Here is a 27683-nt window from a genome sequence, read left to right as displayed (position 1 = left end):
GGTTGTTCCACAATTCATATAGAGTCTTATTAAGTGAGGGTCTAATTAATACTCTGTTCATTACATAAAAAGTAGTATTCACTGCTTTGGCCCAGAAATATTTGGGTAATTTATGTTCATTAAGCATAGCCCTACCCATTTCTTGCAAGGAACTTATTTCCTTTTTGCAGCACCATATTTTTGTGGGGTCCTAGGTGCAAAAAAATTACGTGAAATGCCCTCTAGTTCACAATAATTTTTTATGCCATCATTTTTGAATTTGGTTCCCCTATCACTTCTTATGTGTGTGATTTTATAATCCTTTTCATTCTAAATTCTTCTACATAATTTAATGAATTATTCACGTGATTCATCTTTATGAGAAAGAAATAGCACCCATGTTAACCTAGAAAAATCATTCACAATAACAAAAGCATACAATTTTCCACCTATACTTTGAACTTGATTAGGACCAAATAAATCTAAGTGTAGCATTTCAAGTGGTATAGTGGTGGATATGAATTTATTTTTCTTAAAACTTAATTTAGTTTGCTTACCCATCTTACAGGCATCACAAATTTTATCTTTCACAAAATGTGTTTTTGGTAAGCCTTTAGTTAAATCCTTTTTCACAAGTTTGACAAGAGATCCATGTTAGCGTGTCCTAGACGTATATGCTACAACCAACTAGCTTCATTTATAGAAGAAAAGCATGTAACTTGTTGAGAAGCTAAATTACCAAAACTAGTGGTATATACATTTTCATAACGTTTAGTAGTAAAAAGTACTTTATTATTATCTTTACTCTCAGCAATGCTTTTATCATTTTCAAAAGATACTTTATACCATTTATCACATAATTGGATAATACTTAACAAATTATATTTCAAGCCATTAACAAGCAATACATTATCAATAACAAGAGAAGGTTCCTTACCAACCTTACCTACGCTGATGATTTTCCCTTTTGCATTGTCCCTGAATGTCATGAATCCTCCTTCCTTGGGAGTGATGGATGCAAACTTGGCCTTGTTGCTGATCATGTGCTGTGAGTAGCTGCTATCCAAGTACCATTTATCCTTGGAAGAAGACAACCTTAAACACACCTACAAAAATATTTAAGTAACTGATGTTGGTCCCCAAATTTTGTTGGGTCCAAAGGGGTTAGTTCCTGATTTACCTTTGACTCTCCACACCTTTTTAATTTTTACATGCTTGTTTCTAAATGGATAGCCAAACTGAATGTGACCAATCTATTTAAATTTAAAGCAGATCAATCGACATCGAGGATCTTTAGGTGGAATTTGGGAATTTCATTTTCGAGTAAAATGTCCTAAGTAAATATTAGGTCGTCTCACATTTTTAATACCATTAAATATGATACCTTCTTTACTAAGAGAGTTTCTTTCGGCCCCAAGGAATTTTTCAAATTTGCGTTGACGCTTAATGAATTTATAAACAATTTTTGAGCTATCCTCCAATTTTCTTTCAAGTTCAGCCATTTTCACATTCTTTTCTTCTTGCCAAGCAGAATTAACAGATTTTCCCATTTCAACAAGCTTTGAATAATTTTCACATTTATTTTTCAAAAAATAACTTTCCTTAGTCATTTTATCTACTAATTTTGACACACGAATATGTTCATATTGTAATTCTTTATAAGTAGGCAAGCTATCAGAATCATAATCATCATCATCAGAATAATATGAAGATAAGGAGTAGCAAGACAATGCCTCATCACCGTATGCCATCAAGCACAGATTAGCAACCTTTGAATCACTACAATCTAAATCTAAATCATTTCTACTTTGTTTGTCCCACGAGGTGCCTACTTTCATGGCTTTCTTCTTTTTCCCAGACACCTTTTTCAGCAATGGGCAATTAGGTTTGATATGCCTGACCTTTTTGCAATTGTAGCATGTAGGAGTGTTCGATTTTTCTTTTCTTTTGCTAGGCTCTCCCTTCTCAAATACTGCATCTCTAAATTTTTTGTATGGTCTACTATTCTTCCTGAAGAACTTGCTAATTTTCGTAGTGAGCATAACCATATCATCCCTAGATTCAGGTTCACTGCACTCACTGAATATATTAGAAAATGTTTTTAATGCAGTCACTTTTTTCAGTCTATTATGCTCATTTAGTCTCTCATTAATAGCTAAATTATAGGTGATAAGTGAGTCTATCAGTTCATCCAGTGACATTACCCTAAGATCTCTACCCTCATATATGGTCGTGGCCTTTGCTTCCCAAATAGGAGACAAACCCCTCAAGATTTTCCTAATCATTTCATATGTAGGATAGGTGTTAGCTAATGCATGCAGCGAATTAATGATGTGTGTGAATCTAGTGTACATGCTCTGTATGGACTCACCAGTGTTCGTCCTAAATGCTTCATACTCACTAGTCAACATATCAATCCTACTATCCTTGACATCTTTAGCACCCTTATAGGTGACCTCTAACTTATCTCATATCTCCTTAGCGAAAGAGCATGCCATGACTCTATTAAATTAATTAACATCAAGACCATAATAGAGATTATTCATGGTAGCAGCATATATACTAAGAGCTTTTATATCATCATCAGTATATTCTTCTTCAGTCTTAGGAACTCTAGTTTCACCTTTAGTTTTCATAGGAACATAATTTCCCTTAGAGACAACTTTCCACGCCTTATAGTCAATATTCTGAAGATAAATATGCATCCTTTGTTTCCAAAAGGTGTAATTGACACCGCAGAAAATAGGAGGACGTGTGGAAGAGGGTCCCTCGAGGAAAGGGGTTACAGTGTTATGAGTCATCTATATCTTTTGTAGAATAATGGTTAAGTCTAAGCTACTAGGCTCTCATACCAATTGATGGTTTTACTATAATCCCAAGACCGGGGGGGGGGGGTGAATTGGTATTTTAAAATTTTATTCTCCTAATTCAGATATCGAACACTAGTATTACACAACCCCAGGGTCAATCTAAAGTAGATAATTAAGTGAATCAATAAATGTTGTCAAAATTTAATTGCATAAAAAAATTACTCAAGCAAGCACAATAAATCAAGTAGGACACCGAATATGTTATTAAGGTTCGGCAAATGTGCCTACGTCCCCGCCTTCGCTCACAAGTACAAGGATTACACTAAGGCCACTCCATGGGTGGAGTGGCACCGTAATACAACCAGGTCAAATTGATACAAGGCTGACCTCAACCTTTACAACCAATCTTTCCGAGTTGGATTAATGCCCCCTCAGACCATGCCTAGAATACAACCAAATAACAATACAAGATGTGTACAAAATATATGCTTCTCAACCAAGCAAATTTGTACCAATATAATGAACACACTATAGTATGATATGATATGATAAGCTCAAGGTAGTCTCAATGTCTTCTCTCAAATGATGCTAGTATATCAATCAGAATGTGAGAGTATTTGTGTTAGGATCTTTGTGTCGAGATAATAATATCAATCACAAGATGCAACAACAAAGATCTTCACCACAAAAGCAAATATCTCAAAAATATTTTTCTCAAAATAAGCATAAGAGATATTTAAAATTGGTTTGTAAAAAATATTTCACAAACGAAATACAATACAAGCTCTTGAGTATTGCAATGATAATGCAAAACTCACAAGCTCTAAGCAGTTTTCCAAAGGAAGACTTATTAACAAAGTCTCTAAGAAAAACTCTAAGCTTACTCTCAAGTAGAAATAAGTCTCAATCAAACAAAGCAGATGAGACTGTAAGCCTTATAGGATAATAACAATGGCACTCTTACTAAACAATTTTGGCAATGGGAATAAGCAAGAAGGGAAGTGGAGAGCTTGAATTTGAGAAGTTGGGTTTTTGAATTTTAGAGAGAATTTGCTAATGATATTTTCTAATTGAGACCTAATCCATGCAAATGATGGGGTATATATAGACATAGCAAGATTTGTAACCATTTGGGACCTATCCAGTATTTTTGGAAAAGTTTAAATAGGGTTAATAAAAATTAACCTCATTTTAACCTCAGTAAATTTAAGTAACCTGAGAGGGTCGGTTAACCACTTTTGAGGTTCGGTCGACCAGGTTGCTCAATTTGGTTAACTAGGATGATTTTGAATTAAGAAGATGGTCAACCATACTTGAGGCGATTTCAAAACCTTCGAGATTTGGTCGACCGAACTAAGTTTGGTTGACTGAAGTTAAATGTTTGGTCAACCGGGTCATTTTACAACTAGGAGTTCGATTGACCAGGGCATTGGGATTTCCTACGTGCTAGTTCGGTCAACCAGGGCATTGCAGCTCATTTTAGAAATGGTCGACCAACTAGTCAACTTTTTGACCCTGAAGAGGTTCGGTCGATCGAAGTGCTTAGTGTATTTTGGTTCGGTCGACCGAACACACAAAGATTGTGCATTCAAGTTCAAACTTTCATTTAAAATCACCCTTGTTCACATAATTATAACTTTTAAGTTATAGGAGACTTTTCATGTGATATTTTGGTGACCTAAAGTCAATCTATGGCCTTAAGCATTAAGTCCAAAAAATTTGACGTCGGTTGACATTTGGTCGACTGAAGGTGATTCTAACGATCCTATGGTTCCCTTTGGTCAAACTATGGTCATTGAGCTTATATATCCTATCATGTATGCAATGCATTAATTATTATAGACCATAATTAATATTATAGACCCTGAATAATATGAAATATAAATTATGAAATAAACACTTTGGGTCTTTAGTTTCTTTCAAGTCCATGTGGATGCACCATATGAAACTTCCAATTGATCCTGCACATAAACTCATTAACTATTAAATATCATAGTATTTGTCTTAATCAAAATGAGATATGACCTAAAAAGTCAACAAGATCTTTTCAATCTCCTGTATCCAGTTTTCTGCCATAACCGGGTCTGTACTCCCTGAAAAGGCTGGAGGATTCATCCTGGTGAACTGCTCTATAGTGCAGCCCTGGTCCACTGGCGTGCATCCCTGCCATAACTAATTTGTTTGCATTTAAAACATATCAATCGACATCAAGGATTTTTAGGTGGAATTTGGGAGTTCGATTTTCGAGTAAAGTGTCCCCAAGTAATGATCAGGTATTCTCAAGTTTTCAAGACCATTAAATTTGAGACCTTTTTTACTAGGAGAGTTTCTTTGGGCCCTAAGGAGTTTTTCAAAATTGCGTTAGCTCTCAGTGAATTTATAAATAATTTTGGAGGTATCCTCCAATTTTCTTTCAAGTTCAGCCATTTTTACATTATTTTCTTCTTGCAAAATGGAATGAACAGATTTTCCTATTTCAGCAAGCTTTGAATAATTTTTACATTTCTTTTTGAAAAAACCATTTTCCTTAGTCATTTTTTCTAGCAATTTTGACACGTGAATATATTCATATTGCAATTTTTTATAAGTAGGCATGCTATCAGAATCACCACCATCATCGTCAAAATAATATGAAGATAAGGAGTAGGAAGACAATTCCTCATCACCGTGTGCCTTCAAGCATAGGTTAGCAACCTCCAAATCACTGCAGTCTAAATCTGAATCACTGCTACTTTTTTTATCCCATGAGGTGCCTACTTTCATGGCTTTCTTCTTTTTCCTAAACTCCTTCTTCAGCAATGAGCATTCGAGTTCGATGTGCTCGACCTTGTTACAATTGTAACACGTGGAAGCATTTGATTTTTATTTTATTTTACTGGATTCTTCCTTCTTAAATACTTAATCTCTGAACTTTTTATATGGCCTACTGTTCTTTTTAAAGAACTTTCTAAATTTCATAGTAAGCATAGCCATATCATCTCCATATTCAGGTTCACTGCACTGACTATAAGTATTAGTGGACATTTTTAAGGCAGCCACTTTCTTCATTATATTGTGCTTATTTGGTCTCTTATTAATAGCTAACTCATAGGTGATAAGTGAACCTATCAATTCATCTAATGACATAGCCTTAAGGTCTTTATTCTCATTTATGGTCGTAGCCTTTACTTCCCAAATATAAGGCAAACCCCTAAGGAATATTTTGATCATTTCATACATGGGATAGGTCTTACCTAATGCATGCAGTGAATTAATAATCTGTGTGAAGCAAGTGTACATGCTCTGAATGGACTCACCAGTATTCATTCTAAATGCTTCATACTCACTGGTCAACATGACTATCCTACTATCTTTAATGTCTCTAGTACCCTCATAGGTGACCTTTAACTTATCCCAAATCTCATTACCAGAAGAACAAGTCATAACTCTGTTAAATTTATTAACATCAAGTCCACAATAGAGATTATTCATGTCGATAGTATTTAAACTAATAGCTTTCATATCCTCATCAGTATATTCACCTTTAGTTTTCACAAGGACGTAGTTTCCCTTAGAGGCAACTCTGCACACCATTCAGTCAATATTCTGAAGATAAATACGCATCCTTTGTTTCCAAAAGGTGTAATTAACACCGCTGAAAGTAGAACGTGTGGAAGAGGGTCCCTCAGGGAAAGGGGTTACAGTTTTATGAGCCATCTAAATCTTTTGCAGAAAAACACTTAAGTCTAAGCAACTTGGTTCTGCTACCATTTGGTGGTCTTATTGCAATCCCAAGGGCAGGTGAATCGGTATTTTAAAATTTTCTCTCCTAGGTCAGTTATCTAGCTCCAGTATTACACACCCTACGGTCAATCTAAAGCAAATAATTAAATGAGTCAATAAATGCAACTGAAATTTGATAGTGTAAATGAATTACTCAAGCAAGTACAGTAAATCAAGTAGGACACTATAAATGTTATCGAGGTTCAGAAAATGTGCCTACGTCCCTACCTTGGGTCACAAGCACAAGGATTCCCCTATGGCTCACTTAATAGGTGAAGTGGCACCTAATATAACTAGGCCAATTAGCGGGGTTGACCTCAACCTATACAATCATTTTGGGCTAGATTATCACCCGTTCAGGTCACGCCTGGAATACAACAGATTTATAATACAGTTTGTGTACAAAATATATGTTTCTCAAACAAGCAGGTTTATACCAATATAATCAACACACTACAGTATGATAGGATATGATAAGCTCAATGCAGTCTTAATGTCTACTCTCAAAATAATTCTAGTATATCAATCACAACGTAAGAGTGTATGTTATAGGATCTTTGTGTCAAGATAATAATATCAATCACAAGATGCACCAACAAAGATCTTCAGTACACAAACAAATATCTCAAAAATATTTTTCTCAAAATCACCCACAAGAGATATTTGAAATTGATTTGTAATTATTTCACAAAAAAATAAAAAATACAATACAAGCTATTGAGTATTCCAATGATAATGCAAAACTCACACTCACAAGCTCTAAGGAGTTTTTCCAAGGAAGACTTATTAACATAGTCTCTAAGAAAAAAGAAAAAAACTCAAAGCTTACTCTCAAATAAAATAAATCTCATTCAAACAAATCAAATGAGAGTGTAAGCTTTATAAGATAATCACAGGAACACTCTTACTAAACGATTTTTGCAATAATAATGAGTAAGAATGGAAGAGGAGAGCTTGAATGTGAAAAATAGGGTTTTGGAATTTCAGAGAGAATTTGGTAATGATGTTTACAAATTAGGTTCTAATCAAACCAAATGAGGGGGTATATATAGACACTCCAAAAAATATAACCGTTCGGGACCTATTTGGTATTTTTGAGAAATTTTAAAAAGGGTTAAAAAAATTTAACCACATTTTAACCTCAGTAAAATTCGAGCAACCTGAGAGTTTTGGCCAACCATTTTTAAGGTTCGGTCAAACAGACTATTGAGTTTGGTCAACTAGGACATTTTTGAACTAAGGTTTTGGTCCACCATTTTTCAGGCGATTTTGGACCTCAGAGGTTCGGTCGACCAGGTCAAGTTCGATTCATCAAATTTCATGGGTTTAGTTGACCAGGTCATTTTATAACTAGAGGTTCAGTCGACTAGGGCATTCAGAAATCCCCATGTGCCAGTTTGGTTAATCTGAGCGTTGATGTTCATTTTAAGATTGGTTGACCAGATGGCCAACTGTTTGACCCTATGGAGGTTCGGTTGACTGAAGTTACTCTGTATGTTAGGGTTCATTCGACCAAACACACTAACTTTGTGCATTGAAGTCCAAATCTCATTTGAAGTCACCCTTATTCACATAAAAATTAATTCTAAGTTATAGGGGGCTTTTTCATGCGATGTTTTGGGACCTACGGTCAGTCTAAGGTTTTTGAGCTTATCTATCCTATCATGCATGCAACGCATTAATTATTACAGAACAATAATATTTAAATATTACAGACCCAAATAAAACTTAATTAAATTACAGAAAATAAATATTTTGGGTCTCAATCTTCTTCAAGTCTATGTGCACCATATGAAACTTCCAATTGATTGATTACGCGCCGAAACTGCGTAATTAGACGTTTAACCCCGGCTTTACGGTTTATATTTTTAATTAAATGTCCAAAATTGTCCAATATTTTAATAAAGTGCCAAAATCATCATTCTTGAACTTTATTGCACTATTTATGAAGTTTTGGTAATTTTTTGTCGCAGGAAAATTCCCGGGAACCAAAACCGATACCTGTTCGTATTTTGTACATAACTTTTCTGTCCAAGCTTCGATTGAGACGATTCAAATTTTTGGAGAAAAAGGAAATTTTTATCTACAACTTTTCTGTTTTGAGTTTTGTGAGATACGAGCTCTAGAAGAGTCAGATTTGTGATGAACATAGAATGAAAAAAATGAAAAAAATATAGCAATTCGGGTCAACTCCAATTGGGTCAAGTTGCCGGGTCGGGTCTCCAATCCGGGTCTAGGGCTTTCCCCCCTATCCTATTTAACCCTTCTCTTCCTCTTCCTGCGTAGGTAGCCCCCGTGGCTCCCCATTCTCTTCTTCTTCTTCTTCTTCTTCTTCTTCTTCTTTTTCTTCTTTAGTTTGTTTTTTTTTTTCTCTGCTTTGTTCCTTCTCTGTTTCCCTTTCCTTCTTCCCCTGTTCTTCCTTAGCTTTGCCTTTCCCTATTTTCTTCCTTGCCCTTTGTTCCAGTCCTCCTTCAGCACAACACCCACACACAGCATAGCCGAAACACCAGCAACACAGCAGACCCTCACGGCACAGCAGCAATACCCGTAGCTTGCAGCAACTTCTCCAGCCCAGCAGCAGCTTCACGGCACAGCTGCCATGGCCACCCCTCTCTCTCTCTCTTTCTTCTTTATTCTTTTCTTTTCTTTCTTTTGTTTTCAATTGCAACAATATATTTCTTCTCTCCTTTAGTTGTTTGTTAGAATTTTGAAAGATTATTTGAATGGGTGTTAAGTTATTTTAATTTTTTTAGTGGAGTTTAATATTTATTTATTTATGTTTCTTTTAATTAATGTTATTATTAGATTGGATAGATTTAATTTAACTCCTTTTATTTATTTATCATTCCTTTAGTTCCTTTTATTTATGTTTTTATTGTGTTTTATTTTCACTTAAGTCAATTGATAGTTAAACTTTGTTTCGAGTTCTTGGTTTGTAATAAAAGTTCAGTTTTTAGTCTGCATTTAAATTATGATTTTGGTTCGTAATTTTTAGTTCATGTTAAAGATTTAATTTTTATTCCGCGCGTGTGTGTGTTTGATTGAGTTTCCATTCCTGCGTGTTATAATTCCTTATTCAACGTTGTCATCTTTAATTAAGCGTGTTTCAATGTTTCCTTAAGTAGACTAGGATTTCCGTTATTGTTATTTAATTTAGTGCGTGCTAGTTTTAGGACTTTAATTTGCGTGTGTATTTAATTTGTTAAATTAGGTCTCCACAATTTTGAAAATCCCGAATCTGAACTGAGTTCAGTACCTTTTTAATTTCGATTGGAAGAATGTAAATTTTGAGATTAAAATGCATTCTCTGAGGAGACAATCTAGCCCTTGGGCTTAATATTACACGACATAACTCGTATACTTGGGATAGCTTCCGAGCTGCTCATTTTTTGAGTGAGTCAAGTGTTTGGCGCCGTTGCCGAGGAATGTCGGTCTTAGTCTCAAATTTGCGTTTTTCCCATCATTTTTATTAGTTTTATAAAAACAGAAAAAAAAAATAAAAAAAATTGAGTTTTGAAAAATGGCTACACCTGCACCGCGCACAATAATGGATTTTTTGCAGCTTGAATATGCCACTACATCCTTTTCCACTATTTTGCCTTATGACGAGCTTAATTTCATGATGCAACGCTGGAGGACCTCATTGCTACCCGAGTTCTACGGGTCGGAATCTGAGTGCCCTTATCAACACCTAGCAGAGTTTGAGTTAACCTACAACATGTTTTTCTCTCATGCTAGAACTGACGAATCTACTAGACTGAATTTATTTCTTGCTACTTTGCAGGATAGGGCACTGATTTGGTTTCATTTTATGAGACCTCATTCTATCATTAATTGGGTTGATATGGAGCGTGAATTCGTGCATGCATTTTGTCCCTCACAAAGAACTCAATTTTTGCAAGAACAGATTCTTAATTTTGTGCAGTAGGATGACGAGACATTTCGGGCTTGTTGGGAGTGATTCAAGGATCTACTAAGAACTTGTCCACATCACGAGTTCAACTCATGGAGGTTAGCTGATTGTTTTTATACTGCTCTTACCCCTGATTGCAAGTGTTTTGTCCAGACAATGTCTAATGTAGAGCCCGTCAGCGAGGATCCAGATCAGGTAATATCTTTATTTGATTACTTAGCTGACAATGTCCCACGGTGCAACACACGATACACTCAGGCACCCATGACTACACACCCTATCAGCACAATTAGTGGTGGTGATGCATATGAACCACCAAACTGCCCAAACAACCCTTCGCCTCAATATCAGCCACAACAGATCTCTCCGAGTTGTACGTCATCAAACCTTTTTGAGGATAGCATAACACAGATGGCGAACATGCTCCAACAATTCATACAAACTCAAGTTGATCATAATAATGAATTGCAGGATACCATTAATGCGATAAGCACGCAGTTGGACATCTTAGAAAACGAAGAATTGCCCGTGGAACCTCAGCCTAGTCCTCAAGAGTACCAGCAGCCACACGAACAAATACATGATGTTTCTTTTGAGCCAGCAGAGGCCACCACTACTTCTAGAAGCGAGAAAGAATTTCCCTAACCTAAGATGCTCATCATCGGACAACCAGTTATCCCAGCACTAGAAGTCACGGCTAAACCAGAAGAGGTCAAAGAAAAATTAGAGGAAACGGGGCTAGAAGTGGAGCAGTTAGTTGATGAGGAGATTGATACTTATACAGAGTGCCAACCTGTGGTACCTCATACTCCGAGGTCAGAAACCATGGAACTGTCACTCCTGCCTAAATCAGATGTTAAGGAGCCTAGTGTAGAGGCAGACTCTTGCAGTGGTATAATGATATGTACACCCGATAAAGAGGGTGACCAGTCTGGTGAACATATAATTTTCAAACAACCAGGTAAAACCTTTAATGTTAATGCTTTTGAAGAACTGCAGGTAATTATTTCGATCACTTTCTCTCAACCGTTAGTTCGTAAAGAAGCACATTTCCTAAACACAATGTTGAATAAAGACCCTTTCTTATCCACACACGAGGGTCGACCTGCACACAAATTGTTTGGTATTTTGACACGCATTAATTCATTTGAGGTTGATTTTCATGCAGGTATGACGACTGATCGATTGTGGCAGCTCAAATTTGGAAAACCACCGATGCAATTTATAGACCTGCGGCCACCAGAAGAAATTCCCCCTGAGCCTCCGCCAGACAATTGTGATGTTTTTCTTTCTGTTATTTTCTTTTATTTTATCTTATTTTAGTTTTAGTTAGTTTTTAGGACCATTTTCTCGTAGTTTGATTTTTGTTATTTCGCCACTCAGGTACGCTTTACTTTTCTCGTGCACAGTCCTTTCTATTTCCCCTATGCTTTCACATTAAGGACAATGTTCCATTTTAGTTTGGGGGGGGGGGGATGAGCATTCGCATGTGACACTGTGCACGTACACGTACCGGTTTTATATTTCAAAAAAAAATTCAAAAAAATCAAAAAATCAAAAAGAAAGAGAGAAAGAAAGAGGAGCACTGAGGAATTACATTTCACTATGTCATGCTTAACACTGTGTATACCCTTCACATACGCATGCATAACTTAAGAATGACACACTTGAGTCAATCATGCGTAGTTTTCTCTTTATATGATTTTATGACTCCATGAAGAATCGATTAGTAGTACATTCGTGTTAATTTGGTTATATAATTTCATGTATTTACACGGCATCTCACGAGGCGGAATAAACACATTCACGTGATTCATTGCACTTAGGGTTTCATGTGAGCACTGAGAGAGCACCCGTGGCGACTCTGACACCTTGTGAGATATCCTTGAGCTATTTATCGTCCTTTTGAGCGTTAATATCAAATCAGAGTTCATGGAACTCAATTCTCTTTTTTTTTTCCTGGATGATTCCTTGTACACTAGTCTTTGTTTTGATTTGCTAGCCTAGAGGTGACACCTAGTGGGGAGATAGAAACCTAGGTCTTGTAGCCTACTCAAAATGTGAAGGCTAAGCCACCCCTAGAGATAGACTTAATTCATGAACTCCTATTCGAGCTCAATTCCCATTGATGGTATGAAGATTACAAAAGAAGTGTTATGATTGTCCTAATTGATCAAGAAAAGATAGAAAATAAAGAATGAGCAGAAGAAAAAAAAAAAAAAAGCAATACACATGCGCATGAAATGAAAAGTCAATGCCGGCCCAAATACATATCACAAAAAGTCAAGGACACGACACGTATTTTCCACGTACGAAGATTCTTCAACCGATTAATGCCTCAGATGAATTCACGACAAGTTTGTGAGTAAGTTGATCTAGGGTGGTCTCAGTTGGATATGGCGAGTAGGTGAGAAGATGCTAGGGTGAAGGACCCGACACCTCATAGATAGGCTAGATCCTTTCCAGACTAGTCCACTCCATATACTTAGCGTTGTTCCCTTTAATATGTGAGATGTTTGATCACGACACTCCTCCTCACATATAATGAGTGAACCCATTTTCTTTGAGTGTTCTTGAGGGTATACCAGTTAGGCCGAGTCAAAGCGACCGTTCTATAGGTGTCCACTGGTATCCTAGGTGTACTGAGTCACACACATCACACACACCTCGAGAGTTTACCTGTTTATACTCAAACTTATATGATTGCATTAACTCTGATGTGCCACTGATTAATTTCATATGAGTATACTGCTCTTAAATGACATATAAACGATGAAACTTGCATAAGTGACGTGCTTTGGAGTCGTGTGCATTGAATATAAACGAGCTTGTGTGAAATTCAGTTATGTTCTTGTATGTGAAATGGTATAGTTATATCACATGTGCATTAATTTCATGATCACTGGAGTTTGTAGTTGTAGGCACCACCCTGAGATTCATTCACGTCATTTGCTAGAGACTAGCAAAACGTTAGTTGGGGGATGTGATTACGCGCCGAAACTGCGTAATTGGACGTTTAACTCGGGCTTTATGGTTTATATTTTTAATTAAATGTCCAAAATTGTTCAATATTTTAATAAAGTGCCAAAATCATCATTCTTGAACTTTATTGCACTATTCATGAAGTTTTGGTAATTTTTTATCCCAGGAAAATTCTAGGGAACCAAAACCGATACCTGTTCGTATTTTGTGTATAACTTTTTCGTCCAAGTTCCGATTGATACGATTCAAATTTTTGGAGAAAATGGAAAGGATTATCTACAACTTTCGTGTTTTGATTTTTGTGAGATACGGGCTCTAGAAGATTCAGATTTGCGATGAACAGAGAATGAAAAAAATGAAAAAAATATAGCAATTCGGGTCAACTCCAATTGGGTCAAGTTGCTAGGTCGGGTCTCCTATCCGGGTCTAGGGCTTTCCTCCTATCCTATTTAACCCTTCTCTTCCTCTTCCTGCATAGGCAACCCCCGTGGCTCCCCATTCTCTTCTTCTTCTTCTTCTTCTTCTTCTTCTTTAGTTTGTTTTTTTTTCTCCGCTTTGTTCCTTCTCTGTTTCCCTTTCCTTCTTCCCCTGTTCTTCCTTAGCTTTGCCTTTCCCTATTTTCTTCCTTGCCCTTTGTTCCAGTCCTTCTTTAGCATAGCACTCACACACAGCATAGCTGCAACACCAGCAACACAGCAGACCCTCACGTCACAGCAACAATACTCGCAGCTTGCAGCAACTTCTCCAGCATAGCAGCAGCTTCACGGCATAGCTGCCATGGCCGCCCCTCTCTCTCTCTCTCTTTCTTTTTTATTCTTTTCTTTTCTTTCTTTTGTTTTCAATTGCAACAATATATTTCTTCTCTCCTTTAGTTGTTTGTTAGAATTTTGAAAGATTGTTTGAATGGGTGTTAAGTTATTTTAATTAATGTTATTATTAGATTAGATGGATTTAATTTAACTCCTTTTATTTATTTATCATTCCTTTAGTTCCTTTTATTTATGTTTTTATTGTGTTTTATTTTCATTTTAAGTCAATTGATAGTTAAACTTTGTTTCGAGTTCTTGGTTTGTAATAAAAGTTCAGTTTTTAGTCTGCATTTAAATTGTGATTTTGGTTCATAATTTTTAGTTCATGTTAAAGATTTGATTTTTATTCCGCGTGTGTGTGTGTTCGATTGAGTTTCCATTCCTGCTTGTTATAATTCCTTATTCAAAGTTGTCATTTTAATTAAGCGTGTTTCAGTGTTTCCTTAAGTAGACTAGGATTTCCGTTATTGTTATTTATTTTAGTGCGTGCTAGTTTTAGGACTTTAATTTGCGTGTGTATTTAATTTGTTAAATTAGGTCTCCACAATTTTGAAAATCCCGAATCTGAACTGAGTTCAGTACCTTTTTAATTTCGATTGGAAGAACGTAAATTTTGAGATTAAAATGCATTCCCTGAGGAGACAATCTAGCCCTTGGGTTTAATATTACACGACGTAACTCCTATACTTGGGATAGCTTCCGAGCTGCTCATTTTTCGAGTGAGTCATTGATCCTGCACACAAACTTATCAAACATTAAATACTAAAGTATTTGGCCTAATCAAAATGGGATATGACCTATAAGGTCAACACAACCCATTAAATGCATACATGCATAGGCCTCTCTTTTAAACATGGGCCTTCTTTAATTAAAAAGTGCATAGCCTCCTTAAAGATTGCATGGGCCCTTCTTTAATTAGAACGAGCATGGTAGGCCTCTTTTTCTTTTTTTCTTCAGCTCATAGCCCACTATTTTGTTTGAATGCATAACCCATTCCAATGCATAGGCTTCACATAGATAACTCACAAGCATGCACAACCCTAGGCTTCTTTCGAGTGCATGGTTTGTGTAGCAGGTGCAGTGATTTCAAGCTTGATTTCGACCTTGATGTAACAAGTATCTCTCAAAACTCAAAACATAAAAGTTGTAGATATTTTTCTTGGCCTTACATAGCATCATTTCGACAAAAACTAGCACTTTGATTTCGACCTTGAATAATTTCAATCGGAGCTTGGATGTGAAAGTTATGCCTAGATTACAAATCATTATTGAAATTGTCCAAAATCGCCTAATTAGCTTCATTTTGTACTTAACACCTTCATTTGCATCATTTTGCAAGGCCCGCTTCACTTCTTTAATTCCCAAAACTTCTTGCATTAATTAAATAAAAAAACTTATAAATTTATAAGTAAAAATAGAATAAAAATTCAAATATTATAAATTGAGCTCAATATTGAAATATTGGATGTAATTAGGCATATAAGTAAAATTTCAATCCTTAATTCATGATTTTAAACACCTAATTACACAACTTTGACACATAATCAGTTTGTAAAAGGAATGATCCTAGATCAAAAAGGATAATTTTTTAAGAAAATCAAGCTTATTATGTATGTTAGGAAAGGTGTTTGAAGAGTTTTAGATCACTATCCTAATTATTCCAAGCTAAAACCAAGAAATTAGAAAATCTTAGGGCATTCAGGCGACCAAAGGGTGAAGGTCAGTGGATTGAACCCATGCTAACCTGGTTACCAAGAGTCTTAATCGTGTTAGGCAACTGAAAGCACAACAGGTCATCCACTTAATGCTTCGGGTGACTGAAAGAGTTGTCTAGTCGACCGAACGTGTATTGTGTTAGGAGTTTTTAAAATCCAAAATGTTCGTGCAATCGAATTGGCTGTTCAGTTGATCGAACCACGTAGATATAAAAACTTAATCTCATGGAAGAACCCTAAATTTAGCCTCTTCAGTGTCCCAAACCCTATTCTTCTCTCACCCCGAATGTGCATCTCACCCTCTTCGAAACTCCTACACTTCGATTCCTCTTCCTAAACTAAGATATAAGCTCAGATTGTGCATCTTAAACTCATATTTCTCAGCCTTCTCTACACTTAAACTCAAAAATTCCGAGATCTAAAAGTGTTGCATGCAAAACTCCCTCCTCAGATCATGATGATAGTGAGAACATTCACCATTGGCTATTGACTCTGGAAGCTAGGAAAATAAAAAATGAGCATCTACGATTTGTGGAACCAATCCTTGGTAATATTCTTAACATGCCTTCTATACAATAACACTTTCCACATATTCTTCGTAAATTTTCTAACCTAGGTTGGGATATATTTGTGAGTTATCAACCCCAAGGGGTATATTAGAACTTAGTACACCTATTTTATTCAAATATAGGATGGGAGGGTAACCAATATACCACCCAAGTAATGAAAAAATCCTTAAAGCTCACTCCCAGCAACAGTGCTGCTAGGTTCCATCTTCATTGTGGTGACTTTGTGTCGCCTAGAGTAGGACCCAATTGGATAATGGAACACGAATTCACTCCCAAAGCATTTTTGCCTCTTGTTTCAACTGAGCCTAACTATAATTCTGGGCATTCTCCTTCATATAAATGTCTCACTCTTGAAGCCAAAATAATACACCAAATCATCACTTAGAACATCTTTCCCAGGACCAGATCTAGGGATAAGTGTCATATTTAGATTACTTTGTTATGTTGTGCTTGTACACTAGAAAACATTTAGATCTTCCCAATCTCATTATCAAATGGATGATCGCCAAAGAGGAAACCAGTAAAATCAATCTTCCTTATGGAGGGGCTCTCGACCACATTTTTTATCACCTTGGCATTGCATGTCCTTCCACTTTATTTATTAAAAGAAATATCTCAGATAAATTCTCATCAACCACCATTACATTAATGGGATATGAATTGATTGGTGTACTTCGTTGGATCCCCAAAAACCATCAACCTCTGCATGATGATGTGAATGTACACATAAATGAGGAACGTGAATATACATGTCAAGATGATCCACACCATGACGAGCCATCTGCTCCAACTAGTCCAGATATTGCTCCTTCAAATTTTGCCTCCATTATGGGAACTCTTCATTGTCTTGGGGCGACCGAATCTAAATGACCATGGCATCCACGGGCGACCGAACCTTAATTATGATTTTTCCCACCAACTTGGCAGCCTAAACTTCACATTCAAATTTGCATTGGGCTACCAAACACATGATTTTGACAAACCGAACTTAGGATCGAGCGACTGAACCGCGGTATTTTGAAATCGCTTTCAGTTCAATAGACCAAACCCTTTTCAAGCACCTAAAAATGAAAGTCTCAAATTTTAAATTAGTGGGAAAGGTAAGACACTGAATTCTCTTATTGGTATGGTTGTCTTATAAGTGTGGTCAAAACAGTTTTCCCTTTGCTTAGGGCCATAACGTCAGGTATGGACTTTTCTAAGGCTTTAAATCTTTTTTTTTTAATGAACTCTCTACATTCTACATTTCCTAAGGATCCATTTCTCTAGCTCAAGATTGGATGATCACATGATGTCGAGCGATGGGGTGATTTTTCTTCTTGCAAGGAATTTGGCCTAGATTCTTTTAAAAAAAATAAAAGATATACCTATCAATAATAAATAAGCAATCACCAAACAAGCAAACATATTTACACAATGTATATAATAAGAAATCTCATTAAAGTAACCATTTCGTATTGTCCATTACAATTTCGTAGCCTATAGGGTGATATTATCTCATGGGGTTCATACTAATTTATTAACCATGAATCCATAAGGGATTACATATCCGATAGAAGTTTGCCACAAGTCATCTTCTGAGTCTTCATTCAAGGTTCGGTCACCTGTGGATGCTACGGTCATTTAGATTCAGTCGCCTAAAACTGAAGTCAACTTTCTACATGGAGAATTTAATCACAATTAAAATTAAATGAATATTTTTACATTTATTATTTTATGTTTATGCTTATTGTGAGGGTGAGTCTTATCAAGGCCATCTCATTTTGCTCCTTGTTTTTCATTGTCAAAAAGGGGTAGATTGTTGGCCTAAGAAGGTTTAATCTCATTTTGATAATGACAAACCAACGCATCTAATTGCTTTATCAAGTATATTTACAGGTATTACAGTTTAAGAGCAATGAAAACTATTTAAATGGAAAGTCATCAGGAACACAAGCAAATCAAGGATGGTTATAGAATAAAAGCTTTGATGAACATCAAGCTTAAGGACATGAAGACCTAGTTAGTTTATCGAGTGTATTGTCAAACTAGGTTTCATGGAAGTACTCCTCAATTGATGATTGCTATGAAGCTCTTAGGATAATTACTTGGACTAAGATACCTTTCAATTTTTGGAAAATATTTTTACAAAGTCCTAATATCAATTCAAAAGGATAAAAATTAGTTTTGGAATCAAAATATAAAAGATCATTGAATTTCAGGTTGTTCGGGCACTTGAGGCTTATGCTATGTCGACCGAATGCAGAAGTCTGAACAAACTAACTACTTTCATTGTTAATGTTCTAGACTATGTTAGTTCACGTGGTCAAAGTCTTAGTTCTGTCGACTGAAAGGCTACTGCCTGTTTTGATATTCATTATTTTAATTAGTTTTGATGACTGAACTACTACTTTTGTCAACCAAAGCATGCGATATGTTTTGTTGACCTTATGGGTCATATCCCGTTTTGATTTTGACAAATACTATGGTATTTAATGTTTATCAAGTTTATGTGCTGGTTCATATTAGTAAGATCATATGATGCCACATGATGACTCAATGACAAAAAAACAACAAGAAGATTCACTTGTTGTAGTTGTATATTAAGTTTAATTTGGGTCTGTAATAGTCTGCATATCATGCATATAGGACTATAAGCTCAAGACCATAGAGTGACCTTAGGGATCAAGGTCGACTGATGCCATGTTTTTGGGACTAACTCAAAGACCTTAGAAAGACCTTAGGACCTTGCACAAACACATAAGATAGTCCCCATAATCACTTATATTAATCAAGGGAAATAATTGAAATGAATATAGGACCTTTGCCCAAAATCCATGAGGTTTGGGGTGACCGAACTTAGTAAGTACATTTGCCTCAGTCAACTAAATCGTGGATAAGTTAGAAAGTTGAATTAGGCTTCGGATGACCAAATCTAAATGACCGTAGCATCCACGGGCTACCGAACCTTGATTATGACTTTTGCAACCAACTCGGCAGCCCAAACTTCACATTTAAATTATCCTTGGGCTACCAAACACATAAGCTTGGCAAACAGAACTCAGGACTAGGCAACTGAACTACGGTCTTTTGAAATCACCTTCAGTTCAATAGACCGAACCCTTTTTCAATCACCTGAAAATGAAAGTCTCAAATTTTAGTTTAGTGGGAAAGGTAAGACACTAAATTCTCTTATTAGGATGGTTGTCTTAGGAGTGTGGTCATAATAGCTTTCCCTTTGCTTAGGGCCATAACGTCGGACATAGACTTTTCTAAGGCTTTATTATATTCAATTTGTTATCAATAGCAGGCAAGATTTTTCTAAGATCTTCGTTCTATAATTATGATATGTTTTGAATAAAGGAGAGACCTGATTACCTTTAATCCCATTTTGATTAAAGGTAAACATATTCCCTTTTCTACCATGCATTGGATTATTACTAAACGCCTTTAAGTCGGAATCTAGGCTAGAAGCGATGCATGTGCCCATAGCACCCATGGGCTACATTTTTAATAGTGAGTAAGAATGAGTGTTGTATATACCATGGGCAGTACCCTTTTTCGAAGGAAAAGAGTACTATTCATCTAGTGACATAGCCTTAAGGTATCTACCCATGGATGCTATTTCATCCACAGGTAGAATGTTTACAATAAGTGTGAGTTTATTAAAATTGAACATATAATATTTAAGATGGGCTACATTACAGAAAAATTAGTATGCTTAATATACAATTACAACAAGTTAATCTTCTAGGTGGACTTGGGGATCAATAGGAATAGTGTATAATATATATGGGAATTGTTATAATCTATGACCTGAGGTCTAAAAAAACCATAGGTCATTGTTTTTAGTCCATTCAGAGCATGTACACTATGTAATATAAAATTACAGACGAGATCAATCAATATAAAGTTCCATTGTATTTTATCATTGTTTAGATCTTCCCAATCTCGTTATCAAATGGATGATAGCCAAAAAGGAAACCAGTAAAATCAATCTTCCTTATGGAGGGGCCCTTAACCTCATTTTTAATCTCCTTGGTGTTGCATGTCCTTCCACTTTATTTATTAAAAGAAAAACCTCAGATAAATTCTCATCAACCACCATTAAATTAATAGGATATGAGTTGATTGGTGTACTTGGTTGGATCCCCAAAAACCATCAACCTCTGCGTGATGATGTGAATGTACACATGAATGAGGAATGTGAATATACATGTCAAGATGATCCACACTATGAGAAGTCATCTGCTCCGGCTGGTCTAGATACTGCTGCTTCAGATTATGCCTCCATCATGGGAACTCTTCATTGTCTTCGCCCGCATATGGACTTAAGATTTGATTCTATGCAATGAGACATTCAGTCAAACTGCAATTCTTTCGATCATCGCCTCATAAGGATTGAAATCAACATCAGTAGTACTACCTCATCTAAAGGGAAAGCACCCATGGTAGAAAGGACGAGTGAAGAAGAGGGCAAAAATGATGAGGAGGAGGATGAGAGCTCATGAGGTGGTAATGATATCGATGAGGATTAGATGGGAGTTTTTTTTTTTTTTTTTTTTTTAGCTATTGAGAGAAATATCTTTGAAAATTTTTGTATTTGGTTGTAATATGATGGTACTTGTTTTGTATCTTAATTTGGTTGGAAAAAAACTTAATTATGTATGTTTGCTGATATTAATGCTTTATTTGCATATATTATGAGTTCTATATTAGCAATACTAACTATGCATGCACGTTGACTGCTAAATGTTTACTGTGACTTTCTAGTGATGGTCATATCTTTGTGAACTGCATGCTGGTAAACAGATGTTTGCATTTGCTGTTCATTGAATACAATGACAGTTCTATTAATAATGCATGCGATGATTCTTATGAAAAATTGTGATATATCTTATAATGAATCATCAATTTTTTCTAATGATGTTATTATATGCATTGATTCATATGATAGTTATCGAGATAAATGTTGTATTGAATCATGCAAATGAGTTTTATGATCAAATCATGTTATTGAATAGACAACTAGAAAAAAATTCATTTAAAATTCATAAGTCTCTAGTTTGAATGTCTTATCATAAAACTTTTCTGAAAAATTGAAATAAAAAGATAGGAAAACAATTAAAAGAATTGAAAGCTTACCATGCCACTTTAGAAAGAAAAAAGATGGTGAAGATATTGAAAATCATCTGTTTGGAGAGTAAAACAGAAGATCATTCTAAAGTGTCGCTTAAGGCTAAAAGTGAAAACAATAATCATAATAAACACTTCAAAGCCAAAAGAAATAATTTTTTCAAAAAAAGTTCATATTATAAATCCCATAGTCATACGTTGTCAAATAAAAACAAAACAAGTAAGCATAATTTATCACATGCATATAAATTTCACTTACCTTGTAAAATGAAAGAGCGTATCCGACTCAAAAATGCCAGAAGTATAAACAAAGAAATGATGTGGGTTATTATGAAGGCAAACCCCTTAGGACTTGGGGAAGACCGGAGTCAAATAGATATAACCTAATTATTTGATGCTTCCTTAGATCTTAGGATTAGGTTTAAGGGTTGTGATGACTATAGGATCGGGATGTGGTGCGTGCTTAAAATTTAAAATCTTAGTATATGCATATAGTATATACTATATTGAATACTAAGAGCATTATAAATTCAAGCGAATATGCAAATTCAAGCAAGATATCCAGTATGAACTTAATTCATTTATATCACAATAATTGGATAAAATATGAAAACATCGACTATATCATACGTGAATGAAATCCACTTCCAAATGGGCAATGCTTTCTTGCTTGGTAAATAATTCTAAATACTTAACTCATGCTTAAAGATAAAACATCTTAAGTTAAGAAACTGTTGTCCATTGCACAGAGATGAGCTTTAGAGATCCATCATATTCTATATATCTTTAACCAAAATCTCATTAATCAAAATCTGGTCAACACTCTAGGTGTAAGCACTGATGATAATAAATTATCAAATCAAATTATTCCCTTTGAGTTTAAAATATAATTCCTCTAGTTTTCATTCACCTATCCCCTTTATAAGAAATCCTTACCAAACGACGATCATATTTGGTAAGGTTTCACCCATTCCTTGGTTCGTATCCTTGCTCCTCTATGTGATCATATCTGAAGGATACTTTCCAATCACCAAAGAGCGGTGCTCAAAAATTCATATACTCCAAGTTGTTCTTTGTCTAAATGGTTCGGACATATTCACTATCATTAAACTATTTTAATATCCTACCTCTTCTAAATACTCTTCTGAACTTAATAAAAATGTAACTGTTAAAAGTATCTATTCTTTACTTCTCTTAGAGATGAGTTAAATGGTTAAGTTGGTTGCCCTAGGTCTTAACCTAGATGAATGCATAAAATTCAAGTAGACCTATGCATGTGCATATTTATAATTCAAAGCCATTTGATCTTGTGCTTCTCACACGTATTGAGATTCATAAGAGAAGAGACATTATAGGCTTAGAACACTGAAAGAAATATTCATTATGACTTTTTGGTCCAATAATACTAAAGCATTCATAGCCAAGCTTAAATCACAAAAAATCTAAAACACTTAGCCAAGTAATTAGAAAATGAAAAAGGCATAAAATGGTTTAGCACTTAACTCAAAGGGAGCATTTATCTTTTATGACTATTTAATTAAAATGCTCCCATGAACATATTTTTATATGCCTTAATGAATATCAATACTGTACTGAATGCAAATCTATCCTCTGCTCTTTATAATCTATATTCTTTGATGGATAGATTATATTTTATGAATTGTTGATTACTACTGGATTGCATGTTTGTGTTGAAAGCCTCCTGCATAGCAGATGCAGTTGATGTGTACTGCATGCTGTTAGTGGATATAGGTTCTCGTGTGCCTTGAACTGAATTATTAATTGCTTATTTGAACCTATTAGACACAAGTTTTATAGGGAACCATTTAATTTACAAACGACATGCTGCCGAAATTTCGGTAAAACTTTTCCTAATAAAACCTTGTCCAAGGATGATTATAGTAAAATTTAAGTTAAAATATTTTTGAAAAGTTGAGTAAAAATCAATTAAATAATTAAATTTCATCCTTGCATAATCATTGAGAATATTTAGATGAGCTTAGCTCCATCCCTATAGAAAGAACATAAAAGACTCAAATGCATCACTTCGCTATTTTTGAAATATTGAGGCTCTTTTGAAAACCTAGAACATCATATATATATATACAACTCTTAAAGCTCAATGAATAGATATGGATTGTTCTTGGTTGTGAACACAAAATGTTGCCTTAATATATCTTTTCTAATGCATGTGTAATCCATAGGCATAGCTATACTGGTTGCATAAAAGAGTAATATAATCTTTACCAGTATATTTATTTTAAGAGATTTAAAACTAAGGCATATACTACTTAGAATAATGAAATTTGTCTTTAACTGCTATAAGCAATTTATTTTATCTAAGCTATAATTCAAATTGAAAGGGGGAGCATCTATAATACCCTATTATGCTCACCAATATCTTTTAGCTTATATCCCTTTTGAATCAAGTGTGGCATGTGTTTAAACGAAATGATCTCTGTGAAAATCTTAAGTTGATATATATTTTTTTGTCACATGTTGTTTGTGTTTGCCATATGATCCTTGCTGTAATTTGTCTGATATCTTTAGGATCATTGTGGTTGTGTTTTATGGTTATATTCTAAGTATGTGCTTAATTGACAAACTAGAAAAATGTTGATTGCTTGTTTTAAATTAAAGTTTCTTTTTCAACAAACACCCTTAGTACTTCTTGAAAACATCAAAAGGGGGATATATATTTATTATTATATACATATATATGTTACGAAATTGCATAACTAGTTCCACAACTACGCATGAGAATGCATACGAACTAATTAGACTATTTTATGCTCAAACCTTCTATTTGCTATCATATGTCGTATGTTTTAAAAAAAAATCTTTTACGGGTCTTATGATATGATTTGAATTGCTATGGTTTGCGGATAATTTTGTTCTAATCATGTTTGTTATATCATTTTAAATTTAAATGACCAGTTATATTATTGTGTGCTTAATTGCTATATTTTTCAAAAACCAGTTATATTTTACATGCCCTTTTTGTTGTTGCCAAAGGGGAAAAACTAGCAAACTGGGTACTTGGGAAATGCTTTTAAATTTCTTTACATTTCCTTACAATAGTTTCAGGGGGAGCCTTTCTTGGTTGTGCCCATTTTTGCATAAGGTATTAGTCATCATCAAAAAAGGAGAGATTGTTGACCTTATGGGTCATATCCCATTTTGATTATGACAAATACTCTGGTATTTAATGTTTATCAAGTTTGTGTGCAGGTTCATATTGGCAAGAGCGTATGATGGCACATGATGACTCGAAGGCAAAAGAAGACCTAGAAGATTCACTTGTTGTAATTGTATATTAAGTTTAATTTAGGTATGTAATAATTTCATTTCAAATTGGTCTATAATAATCTGCATATCATGCATACAGGACTATAAGCTTAAGACCATAGAGTGACCTTAGGGATTCGGTCGACCGACGCCAGGTTTTTAGGACTAACTCAAAAACCTTAAAAGGATCTTAGGTCATTGCACAAACACATAAGACACTCTCCATAATCACTTATATTAATCAAGGGAAATAATTGAAATGAATATAGGACCTTTGCCCAAAATCCATGAGGTTTCGGGTTATCGATCATGGCAAGTATAATTACCTCGGTTGACCGAACTGTGGAAAAAATAGAAAGTTGACTTAGACTTTGGGCGACCAAATCTAAATGATCGTAGCATCCACAGGTGACCGAAACTTGATTATGACTTTTCGCACAAACTTTGCAGCCTAAACTTCACTTTCAAATTTGCCCTGGGCTACCGAGCACATGAGTTCTACAGACCAAACTCAAGATCGGGTGACTGAACCTCGGTCTTTTGAAATCGCCTTTGTTTTAGTAGACCGAACCCTTTTTCAGGCACCTCGAACGTTCAAAAATGAATTTTTCTATTGTGACTTTTCGGGTGACCGAACTTCAGGTCAGGCGCCCGAAAGTCTCGAGTTGCACAATTTTTCACCGTAGTTAAGAGGGGTTTAATGGGGTTAATTTTCTTAAATGGATTTAAAATAATTTAATACTTACTCTAGTGTCCCCCAACGATCATAATTTGTGCCTTGCCTATATATATGAGTTCATTTGCACAAATTAGGGGTGATCAAAAAAAAAAAAAAAAACCAAAACTCTCTCAAATTTCCAAATCCTGTTTTGCTCATACTACTCCCATACACTCTCATACACCTATTCCTCTAATCATCCAAGCTTTGTGAGAGTGCTTTGAGTGTTTATATTCCACTCCAATTTGTTTAAAACTCGCATTGTGTTATTTGTTGATTTATTTTGATATTGAGAGTTCAGCATAAGTTTTCCCACTGATTTAACCTAATAAAGTTTATGTGGGGAAAAATTAGTGGCTTGTGGGTCTTTGCATTGATATTGCAAGATAGCTTAACCCATATTTTTATGTGCAAAAATATTTTTACAAGCTTGATTTAAAACAACTCTTGTGCTTGCTACATTGAAAAAATATTTTTGAATTTGTTTGAATATTATTGGTAGCATCTTTGAAACCCTAATTTGACTTTGAGATTTAGTATATCTTGTTTCAAAGAATAGCTTGTTTGAACACTCCTGTGCATATTTGAGATTATACATTATACTGAATGTTGTTTGCACATATACAACATTGAGCTTATAGTTCCTAGATTAGTGGTATGCATTGACTATATTGTGCGTATTGTAGTACATATCTTCTCGTGTAGAAGCATATTTTCGTGTACGCAAAGTTTTAAATTTGTTGTATTCCAAGTGTGGGCTTGAAGAGGGGGACTAGCCTTAGTGAATAGTCCCTGATTGGCTTAGACCCAGTTAAGAAAGATAGGTGCACCATCCTGGTAAGGTGTGTTTGTAGCTTGAGTTTAGCCCCGTTAATTGACCTGATTGTAAACGGTGCCGCTCCACCCGTTAAGTAAGCTTTAGTGGAATCTACAAACTTGCCAGCTTAAGGCGGGGACATAGGCAGTATTGGGCAAACCCCGATAACATATCGTGTGTACACTTTACATTTCTACAATTTATTTACTGCACGTGCATGATATATTATGAATGTTGCGCATGATTTAATTTTCACATCTTACATTTATCTGCGCATTTGAGTTTATGAGTATATAAACAGATCCTAGGTTGAGTATTACTTCTTGTGAAATTGAAATCAACCTAGGAAGTTTTAAATACCCAATTCACCCCCTTCATGGGAATACACCAAAGTCAACATGTTTTGCGAACAACTAGATATCTTTTCGATTTTGAAAGATAATGTTTCCAAACTTGCACAAATGGTCAGAATTCAAACCTAGCTATATGTTGGCTTTTTGAGTCCAATCTTTATTTTGATGTTAATTAACAAACATAAGTGTCTCATGTGTGTGTCTAGTATTTTGAACATGTTCATAATTCGAAATGCACACACAAAAGAGGAAGATGGAAGCCAGAAAGGACTTAAAGCTCGCATCATCCTAGCTGTTCAATGAAGACTTGAAGAGCAAAAGAAGAAGAAGGCATTTATTGTATTCGTATTGCATTTATTTTTTTAACTTTGGCCTATAATAATTCATGCATCTGTATGATATCACTTAATGTTAAAATTGACCATATATAGACCTTAAGACAGACTTCGGTCAATCGAAGGATTTTTTTTTATATTTTGAATAGCCCTGGTTGACCGACCAAGTAACTTTTAAATCACAATGGTCGACCGAACACATTGTAGGCCAAAGTCAAAATGCTGACCATGCGTCAGGCAACCAACCTAAAGTGAACATACCTTCCACGGTCGATCGAACCATGAAACTTGGGTTTTCCACCTACCTCAATTGACCGACCTTGTGGTTCAAAAACACCTCGATTGACCTACCCTTATGAATCGGCAGATCGACCTTAGGTCTAGGCAATAGAACCTATGAAGGTTTGGCAAATCACCTCCAGTCATCGCCCATAGGCAACCAAAATTATTTCTAAAAACAAATTGGCCATGGTGTTCAATCGATCGACGCTTAAGGTCAGCCGACTAAACCTCTCAGG

Source organism: Malania oleifera, chromosome 6 (genome assembly GCF_029873635.1).
Source record: "Malania oleifera isolate guangnan ecotype guangnan chromosome 6, ASM2987363v1, whole genome shotgun sequence".
Taxonomy (NCBI): Eukaryota; Viridiplantae; Streptophyta; class Magnoliopsida; order Santalales; family Ximeniaceae; genus Malania; species Malania oleifera.
This window is presented reverse-complemented; position numbering follows the sequence as displayed.